At 37.4% G+C, this 27,785-nt stretch overlaps 1 long non-coding RNA gene across 1 annotated transcript; it reads left to right on the top strand.

Annotated features, from left to right (window-relative positions):
* Positions 1–174: 174 nt before the first annotated feature.
* On the top strand, positions 175–27,013 carry LOC139676250 (uncharacterized). Its single transcript, XR_011698626.1, has 11 exons — positions 175–798; positions 887–972; positions 1,587–1,688; positions 2,759–2,935; positions 3,717–3,825; positions 4,763–4,860; positions 5,172–5,393; positions 22,394–22,477; positions 22,572–22,782; positions 25,656–25,728; positions 26,971–27,013. It is a non-coding gene; the product is annotated as an uncharacterized lncRNA (long non-coding RNA).
* Positions 27,014–27,785: the final 772 nt, after the last annotated feature.

Here is a 27,785-nt window from a genome sequence, read left to right as displayed (position 1 = left end):
CTGGTCTGGAGGGGAAAGTGGAAGAGGGTTACTCGTATTTGCAATTTTTGTGGTCAGAGTGTATTTTTAAGGGCTATTTCCCTTTTGTGATGGGAATATTGGAGGTGGTTATTATTGGCTCTCAGTGTGCTCGAGGGCTCAGAGTGTCTGCCAAGGCAGTCATGGTGTAGGAGGAGTGTCCCTGTCCTAGTGCTGGCCCTACTGTCCATCACCCTTGCTGGCTGTGTCCAGCACCACCTGCATCCAGCCATGCAGCTCCTGGATCCGCTCACTGGAATGGTGTCAGAGATCAGAAGAATCGTGTGGCAGGATGTTCATAGCCAGTGCAAACATGTTGTGTGCTCAAAGGGGCAGGTCAGGGAGCTCTCCTGCCCCCTTGAAATTGATCGGCACTGCCTGCTTCTCTGGGTTACTGTACCCTGGTTTGTTTAAGCCCTGCCTTCAGCTCTAACCCTCAGAAACACTGTGATTCCATACTAGCTATTATTCAGGCATTACTGAATCCCAAATGGAATCATCAGTCCACACTTCAAATTACAACTCCACCTCCAAGCCCCACAGCTTTTGTGGCAAATGCTTGAAATGACACACACTGGACTGAAGTGTCCATAAATCACCAGGTGGTGCTGAATATGGAGAAGATTATGTCTGTGCCTGTGAACATATGTGGATCCACTTTCCAATTATGTTGGAGTGCACCGAGTATTTTGCCTAATGTAGATTCAAATCACTCTGCATTTCACAGTGGAATTAAATAGAACATGGAGAAAAAGAAATCATGAGACAGTTGCCTTATGTGTAAGTAAAACTTTGTGGGACAAATGTTCACTGCTTTGAAATGACCTGACCTATATTCAGACTTTGGTTTTTATTCCTTTTATTTAAGGCTTTTTGGCACATTGCCTTATAGTTTGAGCATAAAGATGATGAAGAAAGCAACAGTGTCATCAAGAGCAACACCAGATCTTTCAGGTAACTCATGATACCCAGAGTTACAGTCAGCTTTACTGCTGATCTCTAAGGTTTTTAAAAAAATAGTACTAGGAAATACTTATTTTTATAATTTCTACTGTTACTTTCCTGTATGTAAAATAAAGACGCTAAGCCCTTAACTTTGTATACCAGTACTCAGTGAAAAATTGAATTTATGTTATGAAATTTATCAAGTTTAAAGTAAGATATTTTGTGGGGCACAAGAAGATGTCTAACAGGTCTGCTGAATTGTAAAACATTAGAATTTTGTGGGCAGTATGGAATATTTCACTTTCTGTTGCAAGTAATGCTCACTTTGATTGGCCAACCAGTGAGTTTAATTGAGTAATGCCTATTACTCTTCCACACACTTCTACCCCAGTTTTTCTTTTCCTGCCTTTCTGTCCCTTCTGTCACATGCCAAGTACCATTTCAGTCCTAGCCAGTTCTTCCTCTGTGCTTTTTGGAAAGCTTAGAAGGACTGTGTTAGATTCAGACAGCCATGAAGAAGGAAGAGTCTTTCATATTTGTTTCATTTGAGAGACAGGAATTGTTGTGTCTTATATGAGGGCCATTTTCACCTCCACTCTTTGAACAATTTGATCTTTTTACAGAAATATAGTGTCTGATTGTATAATGTAGAAAACAACCAACCCTGAAAGAAACGATGAATTTATGGAAGTTCTTGCATTTATGGTACACCAAAGCTACTAATGGTGAGTGCTGAGGACACCTTTAAATAAAGAACAAGCTCTTTATTTTCTTTATAATCTGCTGAAGCAACAGTGGAATGAGTCTGTAACTACTGTCCTGTAATTCCCTTATTCATGCAATATGAAGCCTATAAAAGTGTGATTTGGAATAGCTATATTTCACGGGTACCATAACTAAAATTAAGCATAACTTTGTATATATCAACATGTTTTTCAAGCATGGTTTGTTTTGTGCCATACAACATATGGAGGCATTAAGGGAAGTAGGCTGGAACAGACGGAAGATCAATGCAGAGATAATTAATTTGCAGTGCAGGTACAAGAAAAATTCCTTGACTTACTTCACCCAGATGGTCTATAAGTATCCATTATTAGCAATGATATCCCTTAGAGAACATTTTAGGGACAATAGTTAAATGGTTTTACAGAGAAATTTTAAGACTAACAATTTTTGTTGTAAACTTCATTATGGTCCTCTAGTTGACCATTTTAACTTCTGTCCTTTCTACACTAAGGAAATTTTGGGGCTGCTGAACTGGTTAACACCTGCAAAATCAATGAGGAATAATTTATAATTTTCTCAATTAATTGTACTTGTGTTTAATTGGGTGATAAAGAAAGAATGTCCCTTGCTTTCTAAATGATGGGATGTTTTATTGTAGTGGGGCAGGAAAGGCAGTAGAAAATTTTCGGTTTTGTAAGTATAAAACACTTGTTCACTTCAGCCTCTGACAATTAAAATACATAAAAATAAAATTAAGCATAGCAATAGATGTAATTTTCTTGCTATGCCCATTTATTTTGGCCACGTGTTCTCTGAATATGTGTAAACAAAGAGCTGCACTGAATTAGGCATAACACTAGTGGAGCAGCTAGCTAGATATATTATACATTGGATATCTTTAATTTTATGAGTAGATGATGTGAGGAAAGTATAGAAATGTCCTCACAAAAGCAAAGTTCCTCTGTCCCCTTAGAAGCTACACATGGGATTTTGAGCCTAGAGCTGTATTATACTATTAATTGTCTGTTGTTGAGTTGCCTGGTCTGCTCACAGCAATATTATGTTTTAGTGAATATTTATAGTGTCATACTTACTCAGACTAAAGGGGTGGTAATCAAATTGAAGACATCAGCATCTGCAAGCATTTCCTTTAGAGGCGGGAACAACAACTCCCTGTGAAGTTGCACAGCTTTTCTGAACTACATGTGTCTCCTCCTGTGAACATCATCTAAATGTTCTCAGTAAGGTCAGTTTTAATGTCAGTGTCAAATCCCACATTTTATCTGACTCACGACAAGGGATAGGAAAGCAAAGCAAATTATTCAAAATAACTTAATGATGTGGCTCAAAGAAAATGTGGTTAATATTTCACCTTTGGCATTGTTTATACCCATATAATTAAAAAAACCCCTAAAAGTGAGAAAGTCAAAACTATTAAAACCAGCAGACTTAGCTTCTTAGTGGCCTCAACTACCTTCCAAGACTGAATAAAGGCATGGTATGGCATTTGGTTAACCTTCTGCATATCTTTACACCCAAACCAAGAAAATTATTAGCTCTCAAAAAAGGATATCCTGTCAAAATTTTCACACACTCTGAGCTATTCCGGAAGTAAAAGTCACTGCAAAATGCCACTTGCTACATTAAGCCAAGAGGTTAAATAACTTTAAATAGTCATTTGACCATAGCAGAATCTTAGGGATGGAGAAGGACAGGTTCTTTGTTCACTCAAAAGCTGCATATAATACCATAAAATGCAAATTCACAAACATTGTTAATTTCAAATAATATATATTTCATGGCTTAATTTGATACTTTTTATTACTAGCTTTATGCATATCTAGCAGAATCCTGCACACAAAAATCAGATTGTTGTAATCAGAGAACACACTGGTGTAGTGTGAAAGCTCACACTTGAAAGGACTGGCTCCAGGCAGTAAGAGTTTTCTGATTGTATCTCTATCTTCTTTAAGCCACAATAAAATCAGTATTTTTGTCACTGAATTTATTTTGCTCCAACCTTTCAGATTTAAGAAAACTATTTGGATTTCCTATGCAATGTATGAGGATGCCTTCTCAGAGCATTACTGAATAAAAACTAGCAGTCACTGAGAAGAGATTAAAGAAGATAAGCAAGTAAGTTGATAAACTGGAGAAATAATTGTCTTAGTCTACATTAATCTCTGATTAATGCATGTTTGGAAATTTGTTACTCTTTTTTCTCTTTCTCTTTTTCTCTTACTTTTTTCTTTCTATTTCCTTTTAGTCTTTTTTCACCATATCTCTGTCTCCTTTTGTAGCTGTCAGCATAATAGTGTCCAGAATTTAGTGGAAGTGATGCACAATAAAGCAAAGTGAATGGTTATTTGTATGTGCAACTGCTCATATTTAAGTTATGTTATATAGACATATTCAGGTAGTAAACACTTTCGCATTCATACAATTAGAAAAAAGAAATTATGAGTTTGATATGTCATAAGATTATTTATCCTTCTAGTGGGTTTAATTACATATTTGTCAGATAAGGTAAAAAAAGTAGTGGTGTTAGAAAAACCATGAACTTCTAGTGTACTGTCTATGAGTAGACCAGAGGGTTAAGTTTACTGAATTTTTCACGGCAATTTATTTTCTCAGCTCAGTGCAACAACAAATAGGGAGAGTTTTGTTCAGCTCTGCATGCCTCTGTGTCAGTTTATTATTTTGCTGAATCACTGTTATTCTTCTAATAGAAGAAGGAGTTCTGTAAAGGGAAGCTAACAGTCTATTGTCTTTTTTATTGAGACTGTAAAAATTTTATTCAAGTTACCATTTTGTTTTAATGGAAAACTAATAAAAAACTCAAAACATAACACTAACTTTTAAATTGCTGATCGTGTGTTTATCTGCAATCTGTGGTTTTAACAGTCTTAGTCTATTGGTCTCCTTGCACAAAGCATTCTGAACAATATACAGATATTTCCTTTGCAACTGTTTCCATGCTATGACAATTTTAACTTTGCCTTAATGTTAAATCAGAATGGTGGTAAGAATGAATGCTACTAGCAAATATGTTATTAAACATGTTGTCTTTCAGATAGCATTTAATGAGAAGGTCTTGCTTATGAATATTCTGGTCATGCTGTTTGAGATGATCCTGGTGGATTCTCTGCAGTTACTGGAGTCAAAATGAGAGTGAGTGCTTGGGTTTTCCGCATTTGGCACCATAAAGTACTGAGTGTGGGCACAAATAGCCAGCATTTAATGTAGGATTAAGAAAATTACTTACACCTGTAGGAGAGCAGTCAAGTGTGAGCAGTGTTGTTGAAAATGGAAATACCAAACATTTGTCAGAGAATGAAATTCCATTGTCTTCCTTGGTCCTGAAATAATAATTAGATTGCATTATCCAGCCACCAAGAGTGACAAGTAGCCAGCTTAATTAACTGCATTATACTTCCTTTTTATTCCAAGATTTATGTTTTTTTTTCTTTTTTCCCCCTCAGAAAAAAGAAAGGGTGATGTCATAGTAATATAGAACATTGCCATCATGTCTTATTTTTCATACCAGTTGGGAAGAAAGTGTTTGGAAGCTTGGCAGTTTCTGTGTGCTTATAGCTGACAAATGCTGGTTACTGTGGATGCTGATTTCTGCAACCTTCTGAATACTCTGTGGAGCATGAAGTCAGTCAGGACACCCTTGAAGAAAGTGAACCTTTAGCATTTGGGTAAGATGACTACAAGGAATTAATAATGTTTCTAATAATCAACATTCAGATGTTGGCCTACTGTATATTGGTATTATTCCTGAGCTGTTCCCTTGCAATGTGTGGGAGGTAGTTACTAAAATGTTGACTCATTATCAAATCTGCAAATATATAAAAATCTTAAGGCTTCAACAGGACATCATGTATAATTCAAGTGTTTTAACTGGTCTGTATTTAAAATGTGTCACTTGTTACACCATTAGTGCCCAAACTCTTCCATCTTTAAGGTTTGGTAAGCATATCTGTGCTTGGAAATTGCCGAGGAAGTTCAAGTAATTGCTGCCTGAGCTCAGAGGATAAAAAAATTTTCTTCTGAATAGTTGTTGACTGAATTTAGCTCATTAGATACCAATCAAGTTGAATCTCACCAGTTATACTGTTTAGCAGCAACAAAAAGAAGAGGAAATGAACACTTGTTCAGCCAGGTTGACCCAGGGCAAAAAGAGTAATATGGTCTTTTCTTTTTCTGTCTTTTTTTTTTCCCCTCAGGTGTTTTCTTATAGTTTTTTCCCATGTCTTCTTTTCAGGTACTAAACCCAAGTTAATGGAAAAAGCCTTTTTTATACTCTTAGCAAGAAAAATGAGGTTATCAAGCATTTATTAAGAAGTCATGGGGTCACATGCCACTATTAAAAGCACAATAGGTGAAGCAGCAGCCTTGGTCTGGAGACCTACTAATGCTTCCCACAAAACAATGCAGTTTTCAAGAATAGCATTTTTCTAAATGGATTTATTTTTTTAAATTATAGTAGTGTCCCAAACATATATCCACACCTGAATTGACATCCAAATCTCTTCATTTGTCTTTTACTCTCCTGCTTTTCAGCATCTGTAACCACTGTTTTGATTATATTTAAACATAAATAATTTTCACAGTCTGGTAGAAAATCGCAGGACAGTACTCTACTGTGAAGCTGCAGCAAGATTGTATCATGATAGCAACATATCAGAACCTTCCTGTTTTGATCTAGGATACCTGAATTGCCACAGAGTGAATGTGGATTTCCACGATACTATCATTGTAACTGAAATAAGTTACAATAATAGGATAATGAGGTATAACCGTAACTGAGGCAATAAAGGCTAATAAATCATAAGGGAAACAATTAGCTTTCTCCTTCTGGGTTCCTTTGTACAAATACTTGAATCTGCCCTTTTCTAGGCAGTGCAGTTATCAATGGACAGCTGGTATCAACAGTGGTGACAGTGATGGGACAGAGTAGTCCATGTTGGATGGACAGCACAGCAGAACAATGAGAGAGGGGACAAGCTAAATGAACTCCAGTGTTGAGAAATATGATAGTGACAAGATGAATTAACACAAATGAAGGTAGAACAAGATAGAATACAAACAGAGAACAGGCAAACTCCTTCTGGATCACTTGCCTAGAGCACAAAACTCTGTTCATGGGTAGGAATTGGAGTTGATTGAAAGAGCAGGAAGACCTTGTGTGGACAAATAGACTGCCACATTTTTGTATAAGGCTCGTGAGCTATAGAAGAAGAACAGGATGTTAAAACTTCTTGATAGGAGTGGTTAGACAATACAAGAGAGAAGGAAATGTATCAGAAAAAAATGAGCAATAGCTTGGCATGTAGTTTTCTATTTTTTTTGAAATCCATTTCAGAATCTCTCCTACAGAATTTTACAGTTAGCCATCTTTACCTACCACATTCATTGCCAGCCTTGATGTCACAGATTAAGTTGTGGTCCCTACATAAGTACTCCACTGCTTGCCAAGGGAAGTGAACATGGCAGTTCTGCATAAGAAGCCCCAAATATGTAAAAATTGCAAAACCAGAAGTCAAAATAACTGCAATTAAAAACCATGTTCCTGATTTTCTACACTGTAGGAAAATGCTTTCTACCCATTTTCATTAGGGAAGCATATATTATCTCTGCTGATATTCGTTGTGGCTTTGTGTATCAAAAAGTCATTGCACAACCAGTCCAGTTATTTTCTCACCTCGTATGAGATTGGTGAAGATTTGTCTCGGCAAATATGCAGCATATTTATAAAGCTGACAAACTGAAGAAGTGATGTAACTTCTCTTTGGAAGGCTGTGATTTTTTCTAAAAAAAAAGAACCATCCCATAATTCAGCCCTGATTTACTATTACTGTCTTTCCCATTTGTCATGCATTACATAGAATTGCTCTTTCTATGTCTGCTGACTTCAGAAAAAGACTCATCTTCTAGAGTGACAGGTAACTTTCTGTTCATTTGATCTTCACACTCAAATGCCATGTTCTGTTTATGCCACAATTAGAGATCAGAAGGTTGGATAAGACCATTGGGGTCATTTCAGTTGCACTGTAATTACAAGATGATCCTCTCAACTTGCCTCTTAAATGTTTTATCTGGTCTACTTTGAACATGGCTTTGTTGATGCCTCAGTGACTTCTTTTGAAGTGCTACTCTAATGCTGAATGGACTTTATGGGCAGATTTCTTTCTATTGGTAAGACCAAATTTTCATTCTCCTTTTGTAGTTCATTGCTCTTTAATCACCCTATATAATGCTTTGTCTTTCCCCTAACAATATTTCCTATCAATATACAAAGAAACTAAGTGTATGCTGCATGTCAGAGTATTGTAGATTTATTAGAATTAAATCAACTGCTCCAGAATGAAACCCAATTTAGATTTTGTTTCCCCTTTTTTATCTAAGTGGCACAAAAATCCAGCAACAGAATTTTTCTAATCCTTCATGATTCAGTAGATTTTCTGGCCTCACATGATCGATTCTTACACATTTATAAAATTTGTTCATTAATCTGTTATAATTGCAGGTATAATAACCAAGTGGGCTGACTAATGTAAAATCAAGTAGCATATAATCATGTATATATACATACATATATATATATATACACATATATACGTATATATATAGTCTCTGTCTGTATGGGGGGGCGTCTCCATGCACACACATCTACATCTATGTACGTTTGCAACAATGTGTTGGATGTTGTTTTCATTCCTTATGCCTCCAGGACCTCCCTTAGGCACTTAAATGAAATATTTACAGATCCCTTTGTGTTCAATTTCTGCAAATAGCTCTTTAGGAATCTGAATTAGCCAATAAGTTTCTGAGATAATCAGTTCTACAATCTCACACTTTTTGTGCCTCCAGAATTTTCACTGAGAACAAGGGAGACAACAGTATGGGGGAAAAAATTAGCACTGAGGCTGATCATATTCATGCATATTTCCCTTAAAATGTTTGAAATATTGTCTTATTGTTTTATTGAGTTCTAATTGAGATTAGAACATCTTTATAGATGCTTGTGTGATTTTGCAGCAAGATGGAACTTTAGTTGGCCCTTATCCTAATAAAGTGAGTGAAAAAATGGAGAATTTTTTATGGAAGCCCAACACCCTTTACACAGTAAAATACTTGCAGTCTGAATTCTCCCTACTCCTTCTTCTCTTCCTCAAAACTGACAGAAATGGTAGTTCTTTTTCAAACTTGTATTTATGGGGTTTTTTTTAAAGCAAACCTGATGTCTGTCCTTCTCCCTTCACTATTTTGCAGGAATACAATTTGTTTCTACAGGGCCACTTGAAATATTTACTGTGGTGGGAGGTGACTTCAGATTTGGAAGGAGGAAAAGAGAACAGAGGATTTTTCTCTCTTCCTGTGTATTCTGATAGCAGACAATGAGCTGTTGCTGAAGCTGTGATATGGTGACGTGAGTCAGGAACCACAGGCAGTGCTGCAGGATGTTTTTGAGTTCAGGGATTACAGCAGGAGACAACCCCACTCCTGTAGCACTGAGCAGCCTCGTGGCTGGTTCTGGTGTGAAGCCTGGAGCCAGGGAGTTGCTCTGCAAGTGCTTGCAATGCCCATACTTGTAATTGGGGAATAGTAAATGAAGCCCATGTGGAAGAGCCTCATAAAGAAAGTATGAGAGCTGACAGGTCTGTCTGGTGTCTGATTACAAGGTGGTCACATACAGAATGAAATAATTACTTGCTCAAGTGTTCAAAATATATTTGTGGTGCTACTAATTAAAATTACTTTGGACTTTTCGGAATGTACTGCTGTAGAGCACCTTGGCAACACCCCTTCAGTCTATGGTTCCATGCATTTTTCTATCATTCTTGGAAAATAAAAGGCAGTCTGCTCTCAAAAAAACTAACCATCAAAAAAAAAGTCATTAGAAAACTATTTTGTTCACATCTAAGTAATACTCTTTTAGACACTTCTTGCATTTATGACATCCTTTGCCTGTTTTTAACTTGGAGCCATACTACACAACTCCACAAATCCTTGTATCAGCCAAATGGAGGACTTACTAAAATGTTCAAACAAATATATCAAGATTCTAGAGAAACTTTTCATACTTCCACTGAAGTCACAGGCACAATTTTTCTATTTTAAACCATGCTGCTATTTACTTTAGAAACAATAGGCCAGAGATAAGGAGTGTATAAAACCAAAATTCTGTTGCTTTCTAATTTAGAAAGTATTTAAATTAACAAGTTCTTATTCTAGGTGCTGATGTACATATATTGCATATACACTGAGATACACAGAAAGGCAATGTTGTACCCGTATTTATAATATAGATAGCATCATCTGTGTTTTCAGGAGACTGCATTTCTACAGAATGTAGCAGAATTGTAAGCTTTGCTGAGTATCTCACTGAATTGAAATAAATAGCTTAGGGTCTTTAGATTCCATTTTTATGCTCAACAAACTGTCACTGAGGAAGTAGCTTTGCACAGTTTATGACAGTTTCAAGAGATTTGCAGTTGTGCCCTGAATGCATTCAATTATACTTAATATCAACCTTCAGAATTACTTTTTGCCATTACCTGGACAACTTTAACACAGGGGGAAGTGCTTTGTTCACAGATAGCATGCTAATGTTATCTATTGGAACATCAGATATATTGAAACCATTCCATATGGAGGAAGAACTGCATCAAGTACATATGAAATATCTCAGGCCTTTTTCCCCAGTATTACCCAGTGCAGGAGTTAACTGCAGTGTCCTGGTGAGACGCTGAGGACAGGCTGAGCCCTGGGAAACCCCTGCTGCTGTGAGAGAGCTTGGGCAGGGCCCTCACACACCAGGACCCACCTCCTCTTTGCTACTTGGCCATGGCTCCAGTCTCAGGAAAACTTAAGAGAAAAGTAGATTGTTAGATGGCTGCCTGAAAGAAACATCTAAGGTTTCCCTCTCCCCCACTGGCTGGCCCAGCTCCCTGCCTTGGCAGCAGCCTGGCACTCTGTGAGGACCTGCCCAGCTCCAGGGCTGTGGTGCTTCCCTGGCCAGCCGAACCCTGCCCGCCTGGTGCAGGTACCACAGGGTGGGCCCCACGTGGCCTTACCATGACAAGGGCTGCCCTGTGCCCAGCAAAGGTAATCCTGTGAGCAGGCCTGGTCAGTGTGTTGTGGTGGGGAGGATTTTTAAAGAGGCATAGCAAATTCATAGGAGAGACAAGACATTTGCTTTCCTCATGAGTAAATAGCATCCTTTATTCTGTTACCTCTACTAATCTACAGCTTAAGTTTGCATGTAGTGCAGCATTACTAGAATTATTTTCTTTTATTTCAAATCATCTCTACTCCTTGAATGCCATCCCATGATTTTTCAATTAAAAATATTTCAGAAGCATCATGTGTAATTCAAAGATAAGGCCCAATTGCTCCATGTTTCTGGGAATGACATGTCAGTAAGGCTAATGAGTTTCTAAAAAAAAGAAAACAAACAAAAACCCCTAAAATTAAAAAGTCTGTCTACAAAAGTGCAATCTTACATAGACACACTGATATGCCTAATTAAAGAAGCGGCATCATGATCATCAGGATAATGTAAATACTAATCACGTTAATAGCTTAGCTTAATCTAAATTGGACTGTTCTAGAAAATAACTGCTAATTGGTATTGATAGAAAATGATGAAGTCATGTAATTTTTGCTGACAGACAGTACTCAGCACACAGAAACAAGTTCACTCCAATGCTAGACAAGACAGTTTTAGTGAATGGCAAACAAGCATAAATGCTGCCTTTTTGCTAAGTGCTAAGCACCAACAATATCCTGTTATCAGCACCCTCAATTATGGAAAACTGGGTTTTGACCACAGGAACAAAACACTGTAAAAGTTGGCAGCAGTTTCAGCTGGCCTGGGCTGCAGCAGCACAGGGTGTTTCTGGCTAGAGCAGCTTCTCAGGTAGCCTGAGCCAGGGGAGTCAGTCTCTGATCACTGGTTCTGGAACATTTCTTTCTAGGACAAAGTTAATACTTTTTTGAAGTCTTTACAGTCCTGCAAAGCTCCCACGTTTTTATCGTTAAAACTAACACAATATAATTCTGCAAGGCCAGTGATGGCTGTGCAAGCAATACAAAAACCCATGAACTAAGTTAAATAACATGATTATATCCTGGTTTTTTTAACACTTTTCTGTTAGTGAGCACTGAAGTAGTGTAAAGGTTCTAACACCTACCTCTTATTTTCTCTCATCTTGGCAAGGAAGAAAACAAGAAAAAAACCACCAACCACAACAATTGTAATATACTATTCTGTAGTTTGAGTGATTATGTTAAAAGCAGAACATTGCAAAACTCAGTTTCTTATATTAAACACTACTTTGTCAATTTGTGCATTATTGTATTACATTTTATATATAATGCAGTCATAAAACCTTTCTGCATAGCTGTGTACCCTGAAAGATAGTCCAACAGCTTCACTGTGGACTTTAGCATCACCTTAAGTGTACCTATTTTCATTTCCGTATCACTGGCTTTTATAGGTGTCTAAAAATTCTGTATTACAATTATATAGAGTGACTATTTCAAGCAGCACACCTAATTTGAGGCCTTTAGTCAAGAATAGAGTCTAAATGTTTTAACTATCATTCTGCTCACTGCATCTCCAGCTGCTAATTTTGGCTCAATGAGTATGTACCTGCTGCAGGTCACCATCACACTTACAGATGGATAGCATTGAAATTTTGATTCTGTTAAGCAAAAACAAGATACACAAGACAGCTGATCTTTTGATTTAGCTTTTAATACAAGATCTTTGCTGATGACACAGCAGATGGTCAACTTTGTGGAAATGGAGAATTAAAATAACTGGATACATTTTGGCAGATGTTCATTACAGTCATGCATAAATAAATGTAATCCTCATCTTTGTCTCAGCCTGGGTTTAGGTGTAAAGGATGTGCAGTATATCATGTGGAGTGTATCTGAAACCTGAACCATGATAACTGCATTGTCTAGTATCGCTACAGTAAAAGAATGATGTGTTTTGCTTTTATCCATGAGAATACATAAAGATTGCTGAAAGCTTAATTTATTTTCATAGATTTGCTTTCTGGTTTACTATAGAGTAAAATTTTCTTATCAATGAAAACGGTATTTTTGGGACAGGCTATTCATTTTAGAAGTTAAAACAGGAACTGTGTAGCACAGATCTTCTAGGAATGCTCACTGCTCGAGCACACAAAATGGATGTCTCAATAAGGTGAGATTTTTCAAATGTATCTGCTCAGTACTTGGGAAATTTCTACAGGACCTCAAATCCAGAATACTGAGAACTACTGATTTTGTACCAGATAAAATAATGCCAAGATGAGTGGGAAAGAGTAATGACCCAGGGAAACAATTGCTTGCTTGCAGGGCCTTGGCTTCAGATATGGAAAGCCCTGGCTCTGTATGTGTGATGGGTGACACTCTTTTGGGGTCACCAGAAGATTTGATACCAAGCACGTAAGTAGTTCTGATATGAGACTTGCTATTTTCTATAAAAGTTTGAGCAGACAATAAGTAGCTAGACATTTTTCATAGAAAAGAGTGAAACAAAAATCCTGCCTGTCTCTTAAGCTGCAGCAGAAGTCACAGCCTTTCTTTCAGTGGGACCATGTAACATCAGGTGCTCAGTGACGCATCTAACAAGGTTGAGCTCTCAAGTTACCTGACAAATGATTGGTGCTGTAAAAAGGCTTCAGCCTTGTCACCAAAGGGGACAAAGGCATCCTATCTTCAGTCTTCTGGACCAAGAGGCTAATTGCACTCACCCTTTGAAATGCTGAGTAGTCCTGTCCATTGCCAATGGGCTTCACATCTTGAACTCTTGACAGGGCATCTTCTGAGGCCAGTGTCAGTGGTACACTATGATTGATTAACAGTCCACAGTGAGCCTGAGCATGGTCCCTTAATACTTGCACTCTGCAAACACAGAAAACAATGAGTTTTTGAGAAAAGTAGAATTTGGATCTCTGCTACTGTGAATTCACATTTTTTCTGAGCCCTTATCATTAATATCTGAAATAAAAGAGCCCTTAATATACTATAGGTCTCTATCTGGACTATGCATGATCTTGTGAATGTCCCTGTAGGCTACCAGTGGCCCAGGAACCACACATAAAGAGTCCACACAATTGCTGAATGAACAAACTCCATTTCAAAAGTGGGCAATAATTAATAAGGCAGCTCTTACAATCATGTGTCTCACAATGATCCTTCTAATAACAACGCTAACTACCTACTCCCTTCCTTCTAGTGGAAGGAGATAAAATTATCTTGTTAAAAGACTGATGAAATAGTCTATTACATGCAGATATAGACTTTTTTTCCCCTGTGAATGTTTTGCAACTGGGGCAATACCTATTGTGTTGTATGTGCCATGGCATTTCAGGAGTTCTTGGCAATACAATGAAGAAAAAGAAGGTTATGAAAAGAAACAGATTGAGAAAACTTGTCATACCACAAGATGGCATTACTGTTTAAAATATGAAGCTTACTCGACTAAAACAATAGGGTGATGACCATTCATAGCAGACAGTACACATACCACTTGTTTACAACTATAATGTAAGATGGATATTTTCAAGGAAGATAATCATAATCACAAGTTAGGAGTATCTACAGGGTTTGTTTTAATTCTCCTTTTCAGAAGTACTATAGAACAAGTTCTTGTTCAGTATTGTGGCTCAGACTCCAATGGAACAATGCTACTGGATTTCAACAAAGAGCAAGTGTTGCAAGCAATGAACATATTGCACACTCTTTTTCATGTCCTCAGTTTCTGCAGAAGAGGAATTTGAGGCCATTAAAGAGTATCTGGCAGCTATTTTTTCTGGATTAGCTGTCACATTATCAGTTACAGCCACTTTCAGGCAGCAGCGAATGCTACAAGCAGGAAGCTGCTGCGGCATTGCTTCATCAGTATAAAAAGTGCTGCATGTGAAAGGTGCCATTCAGAGCAAGCAGATAAAATGATACTATATACTCAAGGGTAAACATGACATTCCCTCTTCTGGGGCACTGCCAGGTTATGTTATTAAATAGTTATTGCTATTGTCTCTTATAACAAAACAATCACACCAAAGTGTTTCTGCAGCCCGAAGACACGTGGTGATCCTATTCAGTGTGGGAGCAAGGGCTGGATGATCTCACAGCTGAGCAAAGGGCTTGGGCAAAGACACGTGAACTCCCGTGCGTAAACATACACATGAATGCTTATACAGTGCTGAAAGGAATGATGCAGAATTATAAAGAAATTATATTCTAGGGACATACATAATGATGTAAGCCAGAAAATGCAGTCTTGTCTGTAGACTGTGTAGTGGCAAGAGCAGTCCTGGACACATGCCTGCCTTCAGAATCATGCAGAAAATCACTTACAGCAGGTCAGCACCTGCTGTTTCAGTCCCTGTCTCAGAGAGCAAGTGCTCTGTGAGGGAGCTGGCAGTTGCAGGCTACAGAACTGCTGATTTGCCAAACTAAAAATTTGCCATGGTGTAGTAAGAACTTGTTAGTCTGCCAATTGCCATGACAAACGCAACATACCCGTTTCTGTTTGCACTGACAGATGCAAATAACTGCACAAATTCGCTAGTACAGAGCCTCTATCAAGGTATGTTTTTCAGCAATATGAACACAGTATTGGTCTATGAAGAGGAATGTTATTGTATTTATATTATATCTTCTTTCCTTGACGTATACTACAGCATGTAACTCCCAATAACTTTAGAAGGTTATAGACTGTAGGAACATCAAAGTAAAACATACCCTGAGGAAAATAAGTCTGTCCTTGGATGCTCATGCGTAGCTACTCTGGACCTTAATTTAATAGTGCGGTTCTTAGCCCTAACTATGTCAGTTTCTACTGGATCTGGAACTTAGCTCAATTCTCAAGGAAAAGTCTTATAGAATTTCCAGAAAATAGCAACAACTAAGAATACCCTTTAAACCAAACTATTACAACCAAAACCTTATTAGACAATGAGATACTGTATTACACACAGCAGATTTCAGAATAACCAATAGCAAGTATCTCATCCTCCATATTTCTGTCTCGTGTCTTGAATCTTGTATCTGTCTCATATCTTGAATTGCACAGTCTCACCCTTGCAGCTAGAATTCTTCTCAAAGAGATGATATCAAGTGCCAGATGAATCCATCTTTTCTACTCACTGCTGCCTAACATTCAGGCCTTGTGGACATACAGCTCAGGCATGATTTTTAGCCTAGATTTTGCTGTATAATTGTCATCAGCACCCACTAATATCTACCCTTCATAGAAGCAAAAACTTCATATTGATTTCAGTGTAACTTCTCTGTCATAATTCAATTTTTCCTGAGAAAGAGGCAACACTTCTCCAGACAAGTATTAGAAATTGAATTTTCTCCTATACCTCTAGCATTTATATATATATATATATATATATATATATATATATATATATATATACATACATATACACACACACACTTGTGTCATCAAAACCAGTACAAGACACGCCAAAGAAAGATAATCATACCTGATACTGTTAATTAATTTATTCACTCTGCACTGTGACATTACCCACCTATCTAAAACCAGAATCTCTTTGCTACATTTTTGGTAGAATGACAGTGTGGAGGAAAGCATAAATAAATAATAAAGTGACCTGTAGACTAATATGCTCCCTAGTTCAAAACTATTTTCAAGTATATATTTTAAGATGACATGCCATTAAAATAAAAAATTAATAAACAGAAGCAAAAAAAGGCAACATATTTCATTTCACATTAAATACATCTAGGTAAGCTGTCACTCTGCCATACCTTATCAGAGGATGACACAGGGAACAGGCTACAGGACAAAGGACACCAGCTGTGCCATAAGTCACCTTGAATTGGAGCCCTGAGTCCGCTGTGTCAGAGCAGGAGACCCACATATCTTGTCCAATATTCTGTCTGTGAAAGTGACTGACTTCTACAGAAAGTGCAAAAGAAGGATGAAAAGGAAAATCATGGGATAACTTCTTTAGATGTGAGGAACTGCTTAATCAAATAAAACAAAGCACAGAGCACCAAAGTTTCCAGCCTCACATTTCTTCCTTCTCTCTTAAATATAATCTAGATCATTCCTTCACAATGTTTTCAGGTTAGTAAATCCTTACTACAGCAATAAACTATTTTTTTAGCATTTTTACTTGCTATTAAAGAGCAATAATGCTGCCACAGAGGCGCGAAGCACTGATTTTATTTTTGTGTTTGAGAGGTGGCAGAAGATGGACCAGCTAAAGCTTTAACATCAGCACACTTGATGATGGCAGAACTTGTCAGATATTTTCATACCTATTAGAAAGTCAGAAGACCATGATAATTTCAGCATTTTTGCATGAAAAGTGATCCAGTAAGGACACATCCAAATTTTATAGAAAAAAAATATAGCATTGTAAATTTAACTTCTCAAAACATTACTGAAATAGGGACCAAAAGAATAAAAGCCAGATGAGTGAGCAGATTTCCCAGCATTGTGAACACCTGGTACTTACACTGAACAGCCCTAAGAGATATGCCAGCTTCAGAAGTTTAATGCACATTTTCAAAATGCATAATCCAGAGAACAATGCAGACAGAGCTCTCCAGGGGCTGCTTTTGTGTTTATAAGCATTCAACTGGATTTCTAAATCAGAAGAATGGAAGCTTACATTTAGCAGACAGATTCTCAAGAGCATGGACACTTTCAAGCTCAGTCTAAATGCCTGAGCTAGAAACTTTGTGGAACTAAAGAAACCTGCTATGGTGGTTTTATCACCTATAGAACCAAAATTTCATCACTTCATATTTACTCTAACAGAAATAGCTTTAAATATACACAGCAAGTTTAAAGCATCAAAAAGATTTAATGTTAGAGTCCTCTTACTCTTCTTTCTGTAAAAAAGCATGTTCTCTCAGGACAAAGGTTTACTTCTAGAAATTCACATTAATCACAATATCACAATAATCACAGTCTTACAAAATGTTTATTAATAATATTACTTTAAAAAGTGCAGAAAAAAGCAATCTGTATGATCAGAGAGAAGGTTATTTTCTTTTTCTGTTTCCTAAGGCTCAGGTGGAGAGGATATGGAGTGCTACTATAGCATTGTTTGCTACAGAAAACAGGTTACTGACAATATTTCATTTATGAAATGGCAGTGCAATATCCCTGCATTTGTTTGTTTTGTCATGCATAGAAAGCATGGGAAAATGCTGCTTACATCATCAAAACAAACTCTCATAGAAATTTTATAAGCCTCCAAAGCACAGATGGTTGAAGACATATGTTAGATCACTATTACAGTTTTATTTGCTTCGGAAGACTTTCTCTGCTCTGGTCTTGGAAACTTTCTCTTAGAACTTCAAATGAGCATGCAAAACAAATTAAATAGCATATCTCTGTGTAAACATCCTTTCCTCTATAAGGACTTTCCTAAAAATGGAATGCAATAGAAGTATCCATTATTAATACCTGTTTCTTATAATTTCTTCTTTAGTATACTTTTATTTTAATAGGCAAGGCCAAAGTGCAAATCACTAAAGTCAGTTCATATTAAAACACTCTACATGGTACATAAGGATGGAAGGGCCACTTGTTTTAAAGATTCTGCAGCTTCTTAGTAAAAACAAAAAAATTCTGTGAATGAGTTTTCTACTTTATGTGGTACTTCATAGCTAAAAAAGGCATTTTGAAAAACAAGCTTTTGCTTTACCATTTAGAATTGTTCTTAGCTCTTATGGATTCAGAAAATCCTGGATTACCCAGTATCAGTTTGGCTGCCAAAATGGATGCTCCATACCTGAGTTTTCACCTCTAGATTTCTCTAGCAAGTTGCAAACCACTGTTAAAAGCCCCCTGTGGCTAGAATTTAGAGAAAAACAATATTTTCTTTTCAGCTGTGTAGGGCTCTGATGTTTGACATAAAGTTTGACACACATTTCCATCATTCCAATAGCCCATCTAAAGCCTCTGAGTCGCTGCTTCTCCCAAGGAGTCTTCCCAGGACACAGCAATACACACTGCAATCCTCATTGTTACTATGCAGCTGCCAACACCAATATACTTTGGATAAAATCTCTTTAAGGATTTTTTTCAGCCAACCATTCAAGAACTTAGAGCCTCAGATTTTTAGGCTGTATGAAATTTATTCATACATTTTATTTCACAAGGTGCTATATAAAAGCAAAGCAGAACAACTATGTAGCCCAAGTGCGTTACCACTTCTACTACCTCTCAGTGTGTTAAGAAAAATTCCAGACAGTGATTCGGCTTCAAGACCTAAACGCCTGGATAGACACCTAAACGTCCCTTAGACACAAAGATGGGAAGCCTGAGCAGTCCCTCTGTGCCTGATTGTTGTACACACAGACACACACCTGCACGCAGGCACACACACCCTGCAGGAAATAAGAGGCTCTGAAGGACATTGTCCCCTTGAGTAATCCTTGTCCTTCCTGCCTCTCACAGCCATAGAATCCAGAACTTGTCTTTCTGCCCAGCACATAGAGCTCTGCACACTAAGCTATGACTTGTGGAGAGAGGGGGAACGTTTCCTCTAAGTAGTCTTAACAGCTCAAATAAAAAGGTTTTGAGGCACTGACAAGGCCTGTAAGAAAGATGTGAGTCGAGCAAGGTTTAATGTGGACATTAGGAAGCATTGCTTTACTAAGGGAGTGGTCATGCACTGGAACAGGCTTCCCTAGAGAGGTGGTCAATGCCCCAAGCCTGTCAGTGTTTAACTGACATTTGGACAATGCCCTTAATACCATGCTTCAGCATTTGGTCAGCCCAAAAGTTGTTGGTAGTTGGATTAGGTGATTGTTGTAGGTCCCTTTCAACTGAAACTATTTATCCTAAAGGATTGTTAAAAAGACCACTAAATCAGTTTATTAAAAGCTTTGTTATACTTGAGTGACACTGATTAAATAATTCAATATTGGTGAAATTTAGTTGTGAGGTGAGGACTTTTGCAAGGAATATGACTTGTCTCAAACTTAGGCAAAGGTGCCATTGTAAAAGCTGTAAGTATTTTCCAAGGTTTGTGTTAAGTCTGGAATGTTATTCTACCCTGGCAAGACAGTTTTAACAGTTCAAGTCACAGGCACTGGAATCCAGATCATTGTATTTTTAACAGTAAAGCAAACAGCAAAACTGAAAAATAAACAACACCCCCCCCCCCCCCCTTCTTTCTGTTGCCAAGCCCCAGTGGCCAAACAGAACAAATTCCATCCCCTACACAACCAGCAATTAACATGGTCCCAAGATAACCAATTTGCTGTAGCGAGTTTTTTCCTTTTTTTTTTTTTTCCTAAGAGGCAGTGCACAGGTCTCTCTGGGAAGGACAGTCTGATGATAAATAGTACAATACCCTGACTAAATCTCATGCATGTGCCCTTTAAAGATGGAACATTTCCCATTATTGCAAGTAATGCAAAAATCTGGCAATATACAAAAAACTAAGCAGAAAAACTTATGGAAAAAGAAGACCACTGGGCATATCCTTAGACAAACTTAAAAATTACTGCCTTCAACTTGCTAACTGTAAAGTGTTAATGTTAATCCCCTAGTGGAACTGAGATGACAAATAATGCCTTTCCTGCTCCTTCACCTTAATTAGCCATTAGCAGTTATTTTGTGTTGTCCTGTAACTGACTCTTTTCTTTAGCTGGAAGATTACAATGAACATCAGCAAAAATACTCTCCAGATTTTTTCAGACAATATATGTTTATCAGAAACCCATTCTTCTCATTTTGGTGTGAAGTTCAACACTGTGCTGCCTACAGACTCCCACTGCTCCAAGTGCGGTTCCTTACCGCTAGAGTAATCCCTTCTCACCTCTTTCTTTACAGGGACAGAACATAACACATTTCTGGGTACCCCATTTCTTTACAGAGCTGAAAACAACACACAACATTAAGTGCTGAACATTGGCCACAAATAGCTTGGATCTTATGATAATGAATGGTATAATTGGGTAAGATTAGAGCAAGTTGGCTGGTAAGGTAATTGTTTACATGTGTTTGTGGATGAAGTTTCTTTAGCTGAGATTTGCAGCAGTTCTGCCCTTGTTTCTAACTGGCAGCAGGCTGATGCCCTTTCCTGGGACTTTTGCCAAAAGTCCATTGCATTGCTCTAATCTGAAATTTGTACATGATCACCTCATGAGTGAGTGGGTGAGAAAAAACCCCGAAGCACTGTTTGGCAGCTCATAGCTAAACAAAGCAATGTGAACTGCAGATCACACGGAATAGAAAACAATTTAAAAAGCAATTGGAGAATACTTTTGGATCTGGAATAAATTAAGAAAAATCCCTATCTGCTTATAAATATTTCTTGAGCACTAATAGCTTATGTGAATCAAAGAAATTGTTGAGCATGAATTACCTGCTCATTACTACAAAAACTAAGGGAACTTCCAACTTTTAAAATAACTGACTGTTTAAATGTATTTTTCTAAATGTCTGTCTTCTGGGACATCTAATGATAATTACATAATCACATAAGCAGTTCTCACGCTTAAATCATTCTTCCAGCGAAATGACATTCATTTTAAACTGAAGATGGAGGCAGCAAATGTATCTTGAGACATTAATAGATTTTCTCATAATATTTAACTGTCCCTTTAAAGGAATGCCCACAGAAGTCTCTGGCCTTTTTGACTCTGACGTTTTACAGATAGAAGTGATGAGAATTAATTAAGTAGACTTCCTAACAAGCAGAAGTAAAGCATTCTGCAGATTATATTTTTGAAGATGGCAATATATGGTATTGTTGTGGAACTAAAAATAATAGGAAGAGCCACTAATTTCAATTAGTCCCTGAGATTTTGACTTTATGCCTAAAGCATTATGTTCCTGAATTGTAGAGTCAAACCAGCATATATCATCAATACAATGTGATCACCTCTGCTTAGTAAGGAGGTCACAAACTCATTTGCCATTTCAGGAAAGAATTTGAATGGCAGAGATTTTCATTCATCTATTATTTCTGCTGAGTGGAAAGCACATGGATATCCTGATTACATAATCAGAAACAACATGTGAACTCTCATATACTAAGGCAGTTTGAAATGAATGAGGAATTTACAAGGTGAGATCACTTGGTATTGAACACACCAGTGAATGTTTTCTGCTACAGGGTGTCCATTTACTATGCCAAACAAAGCAAACTACGTGTTGATTCTTCATCTGACTCTAAAGCAACACAAGGACACATAAACATGTGCATTGTTGCCTGAAATACGGAGGGGCTGAAGTGCATCAGTACTGGAAGATTCCAGTTTCTTAAAATAAATTGTGTTTAGAATGACCATATTAATCCATCTTTAATGGGCTTTTAATTATGTCTCATACATTAATCATTATTCAAGTTGCCCTTTTAGGCTGTAGGAATGCTAGGGAATTCACATGTCCCCTGTGTGTATCTCTGCTAAAAAGCTGTCCTAAATTCTGCTTGAAAAGTGACAGTTTGTCAGTAACAGTTGTGTGCCAATACAATATAATAATTTCACAATGGCCTCTCTGAGGTTCTGTTCAAAAATACTGTTTATATATATTAATGCACAGAACATTCATAGCAGAGAAACTGTGGATGTACTGGTTCCCTTCAATACAAGATAAAAAAATCAATATTTCATTAAACCTTTGACTCTGTTTTATGTATCTCTATCTACATTTTCATAGGAAAACAGCCATCTTAAAACAAACAAATAAGAAAGACCCATTATTGGAGGATATTCTTAAACTAAATAATCAACACTTAATCAGGTATTTCTAATTTTCCAGCTATGAATATTTAAGCACTTCAAACTGAAAAACATGTTGTCTTTGAAAGTAAATATTTTGTCTTTCTTTTCCATAGAAGTCTGTGCCAATCAGCTTCACAACACAGCAGCTTCTCTCATTTAATACATTAATACACATTTAATGTATCTGAGACTGTTTAAGGAAGAAAAAGTATGCAACTGCTCCCAATCTACTAATTTGGTGAGAGGGACTGCAAGTGGAAGCAACACTAAGCACTATAAGGAAAGTGATCTGAAAAAATGCAAAGAAGCATTAAGGAAGTGGAGGTGGGTATTTGTATACAAATAAATGTAAGGAATGGACTGCAAAAAAGGCAAAGTTGGTTTTTTTCAGATGTGACAACATGGGTTTGGACTAACACATTGTGTTTGAACAGGTAAAAGTACAAACTGTGCACACCTGATTAAATAGCAAAAATGCACTGGAAGTGAAAAACAGGCAGATTTAGGAAAATATGTACCTTCTGAGAAGAGTAGGAAGGAAAGAAAGTGGAAAAGAAAGCACAGGTTAATAGATAAATACAGCTAAGAAAGAATTTCCTATGTTAAGAATTTGAATGTTTTAAATCAGCTTGAAAAGGCTGATCAAAAACCTCTGCAATGGAGATAAATGCTTTCTCTTTAAATACATCCCACTTCAAAGAGACAGTGAGGACTGAGAGACAAAGGCTAAGAAACTGCAGATTTATTGAATTTAATGTTTTGCTCCTGATTTTTTTAGAAGCAGGAATGAAATGCACCAGGAGCCACATTTGTTCCTGTGATAAAGCTGAACTCTGGAAAGGTTTCAGGTAGAAATATACATCTGTGCATTTCAGTTACAATATAAGAAGTGAATGACAATGAATTTTGCCCTGCAGAGTGTTGAATTCACATGGACTGCACTTCAAAATACATAATTTAAAAAAAACGTTATGATGGTTAAAACTGTATTTAATTTGTTTTTCTCAGTTCTTCATTCTCAAGGTCATTTAGCCTTACAGACATACACATATACACACATTTCATTGCTTAAAGCTAATTTACTTTTGTTGATTATTCAGCAGTGGAAGTCATACACTTCTCCCAGTAGCATCATTACAATGAATTAATAGCACTGTTTGCTGTTATTTTTATTGGGAAAAATGACTTTCAACTATTATGTCTCAGCTGGAGCAATCGTATGATATCTTAGGTTGTCTTACTCCTGCCACATCTTAAAAATAACATGAGTGCCAACCTTAATTGGATGAATATTGTAGGATATATTAAGAGAACATAATGAAACACACTATTTCTTTAGACATTTCCCAATATAGGTGTAATTAAACTATCTTTTTCCTTGTAGTTCATTCTGATCAAGTTTTATGAATCAGTCTTAAGGAAAACCTAAAGAGGAGACATGTTGTGTCCTAGAGGCCCAATTCTGCATTTATTATTTGTGACACTTCTAGGTACTCTACCAGAAATTTGTGTGTAAGGGACAGAGCAATTACACCTTGGCAAAGAACAGATAAAGATAAATCAATTTTTCTCTCCTGGGGACTGGATAATAAAGAGTAAGAATATATTGATCAGTGGAGCACAGGCTGATGCACAGCATGGGAAGCTGGATGCTCGCTGTTGTCACCACACACTCCCAGGGGTGCAGGCACCTTCTCCCTGGCTGTGTCCTCGCTGGGGGCAAGGACACAGCCCCCTGCCTGCCTCTCGGCCCAGGGACTGCCTGCCATGGGCTGTGTGTGTGGGCAGGGGCTGCCGGATGCCCATGACCCCAAACTCAGGAGTCAGGCTGGCAAGGGTTCAATCTGGCTTATCCTTGCCTTTCATTAACTCCTGCCTAAAGGATTGAAATTATTAGGAGGAAAATAGTGCTATAAAGGAAGTCACATCATCCTATACTTTTATTCGTGGCAACTAAAGGGTAGATGGATTTGATTTCTATCCTCTGCGTGAAACAAAATTTGCCCTGGTGACCCTCTACCCATTAGAGGTAATGGTTTCTGTCTTGCTGGCTCCTGTTGCAATGGATTCTCTGTTGCCTGTCTCAAGAGTAACCATGACAAAAGCCAGACTAATGCAATCAACGACCAGGAACAAAGCAAAACAAGACAGCTTTCCTTTCAGCAAGATAAAAACAAGGATTTGTTTTTCAGCTTGCTCTTGGGCTGTTCTTTTATAGAGTGATCATAAGTTTAAAGACAGAGGAAAATTGCTCACAACTCCAATAAAATTTAGAATACACAGCAACCAGCAATACCAGGGGATTTCCAACCAATATATTAGCCAACAAATCAATAACAAGAGTAAATCCTCCTGCATTGAGAGCAATCAAATGCTCACTATCAGGTACTATCACCTATATTAATATAATCCCCCACGTGTCAAAGTTAATACCAAAGGAAGCTTATGCTTCATATGTGATAAGCTGAAGGATATTTCTTAATAGTGGTTTAAATAAAAGGAAATTGCATGGAGATTTTGCATTAAATGATCCTGAACTGACTTGGCTCTCCTGAAGTTCCTTCTTTCTGGAGATGCTATGTTTGCTTTATCCCAGAGAGCATCTGGTCCATGAGGGCTCTTGTGCTAAGCCTGAAGTGAATTCACAATGTTTTAAATCTAGAGGCTTTCTAAAAGTGACTTTCTCTTGTGTCAGGATGTTTACATACAAATTTTTCCATGATCAATGAAAATCATTCCTTCTAGTGTTTATTTCAAACTTACTTAAATATGTAAACTTCCAAATGTGAGTTTAATATTGTTATGTGAACCAAACACTTTCTTATCATTAACAATTTCTCATCTGCACTGCAATTACATAAGAATATAATGGGAATTTAAATATCTTAATCTGAAAGAGCCTCCTGAGGATATGTTATGGTTTGGTTTTGTTTTCAGGAAACAGATACTTGTTGATTATTTACATTTGTACGTAGTTCAGCTCCAGAGTTTGGCCAGTCTGTTTCCTCTGGATGAGTTAACTTCATAATGTTCCTTTCTCACAGGCTGGGGAAATGCTGGTTCTTGTATGAAAATGCACATAAAAATGAATTGCATACAGACAGAAAAAATAACCCTGGATACTCCTTGCTGTCTCAAATCAGTTAGGGTATGCAGGTGAATTGCCTCTGTCATATCTGATTAATATTTTCTAGCAGGTAATGACTGGCCAAGGGGCTGCACCTCTACAGAAGGAACAATGTTGCAGTTAAGCTATTTACCGATTTTCAGGTAATTCACTTGCAGAGTTACTACAGGTCCTGAGAAACATACTTGATTTCTGCTTGGTTTACTGATCCATACTCAAAGAGACAAAAATACAAAATTTCCTGAATTGCTTAACAAAATGTGTGACAATGCCTTTCTGAGCTGGGGTAAGCCCTGTAAGTAACTGGTAACAGCTGACATTTATCCCGTGTATTCCACATCCCCCAGTCTGAATTCAGGAACCTACAAAAGGCCATTCACGATTTTGCAAAGGCATGTGGGAAGCTGGCTGTGTGCACACTGATTTAACGAGCTAAGTGGCAGAAAGCAATGAAACAGGAAACATTGCAGTTTGCCAGGAGAAGCAGCTTTTTATTCCTAACTAGGTGTTATTGTTACGGTGGTAATGAGCAAGATCAGTATTTTGTAATTAACAGAAGGGACTTTGAGATGGCAGACTGATGAGTCACAAGTTCAAAGAGTGGGTGTTTGAAGGATATTTATGATATAAAGCGATAACAACTGCCTTTCACAAAATGGTTCACACCTAAATGATGGCACTCTAAAAACTGGTACACGGTAGATGTTTCTAACTAAGCAGTGCTCTAACAGATTGAAAGGTGTTTCTCAGAAAAGAGGATATAGAAAAAAGCTGCTACTTTGCAGTAACACCCCTCTAGACAGAGATAAAAAAAAGAATTCTCATTTCAGAATACAGAACAAATAAGATGGGGTTTTACTTGTATATCAGTGAGGACAAGTAGTTTAAGAGAGAAAAGCGGCTATTTAAGAAAGAAGACCAAAGAAATGATCATGCTGGTTCTAAGCTGACTGTGCGGGTACGTGGATCTCTGGCACCATGAGGAAGAGGGAAAGCAAAATGGCTAGTTAAGAAATGATGAAGACTTTGCATCTGATTCCAATTTTCCCGAAAGCATACATCCATCAACATGCTTCATGTGAACACTTACACTGCTCTGCCTTTAGTCAAAAATCCGATGCTTTGGTGATTGATAAAGAGCTAATACAGAAAAGCAGGAAAACCTTAATACCAGCCTATTAGCACTTCTGTCAGAAGTACATTGCAGTGTTCATGCTAATTACTTTATACCATTAACCACAGAAATATTTTGAAAGTATTTTATGGCCTGGTCCTTTAAGAGTTATCTATATGCCTCACTCAAAAAATATGAGCAGTCTCCTTTGCATCATTAGGATTCACACACTTAAAATTAACCATGTGAGTATTTTTTCTTTCCTTTGTAGGCTGGGGCTTTTGCAGAACTAATGAAACACCAGATGGCTGGATGGCACTGAACTTTAGAAGATGAATAAAGAGTAATCGTGGAAATTATCATCTGGTAAATCACATTACAGTTCCATGGAAAATAACAAAAGTGACGTTTTGTTTTTTTTTTTTTAAAGGAAAGTAAACAGCTAACAGCAGAAACAAGCGATGAACAGCAATGAGTTATGAAATTATGACCAGAGACATCTGTGTAGGAGCACAGGGTGACTACAGCGGGGGGACCACAAATTTGTAACACAGAGCAATTTTGGATCTTGCATCCAGTGTCAGCAGACATCAGATGCTCTACCTCAGAAATCATAATTGAAAAATTAATCTCATTTGGGTTAGAAATGAGCACTGTCTCATGGATTGGCTGACAAGCTTTAAAAAGGCCTACTATAGATGGTGAAATATTGAGCTTAGGGAAAAAAAACCCCAAAAACCTAACGGTAATGTTTAAGCACGGAACAATTTGACTGATGAGGAACATTTATGAGAATTCCGTAACATAGCGGAACGTTCACCAAGGGTGGTGTGGCAACTGTCACCTTGTTGGCAGAGAAACTTAAGTGAGTGCGCTCAGAGAACAATGGAATACAGAAATTAGAAATAAACGGACAGTACAAAACCAGATGAGCATGAAGGAAAGTGTCATAACTAGAAACCGTTTTTAATGAGGAATAGTCACATGAAAGAAAAGCTGCGTGATCTATAAAGTGGGTTTAAATTTTTTTAGATGCCAGGAAACTTTGTAGACCCACTCCCTTTATAGATGTGGAAGCTAAGGCAG

Source organism: Pithys albifrons, chromosome 10 (assembly GCF_047495875.1).
Source record: "Pithys albifrons albifrons isolate INPA30051 chromosome 10, PitAlb_v1, whole genome shotgun sequence".
NCBI lineage: Eukaryota > Metazoa > Chordata > Aves > Passeriformes > Thamnophilidae > Pithys > Pithys albifrons.
Note: the sequence above shows the minus strand (reverse complement) of the source record. Positions and strands in the feature narration are given on the sequence as shown.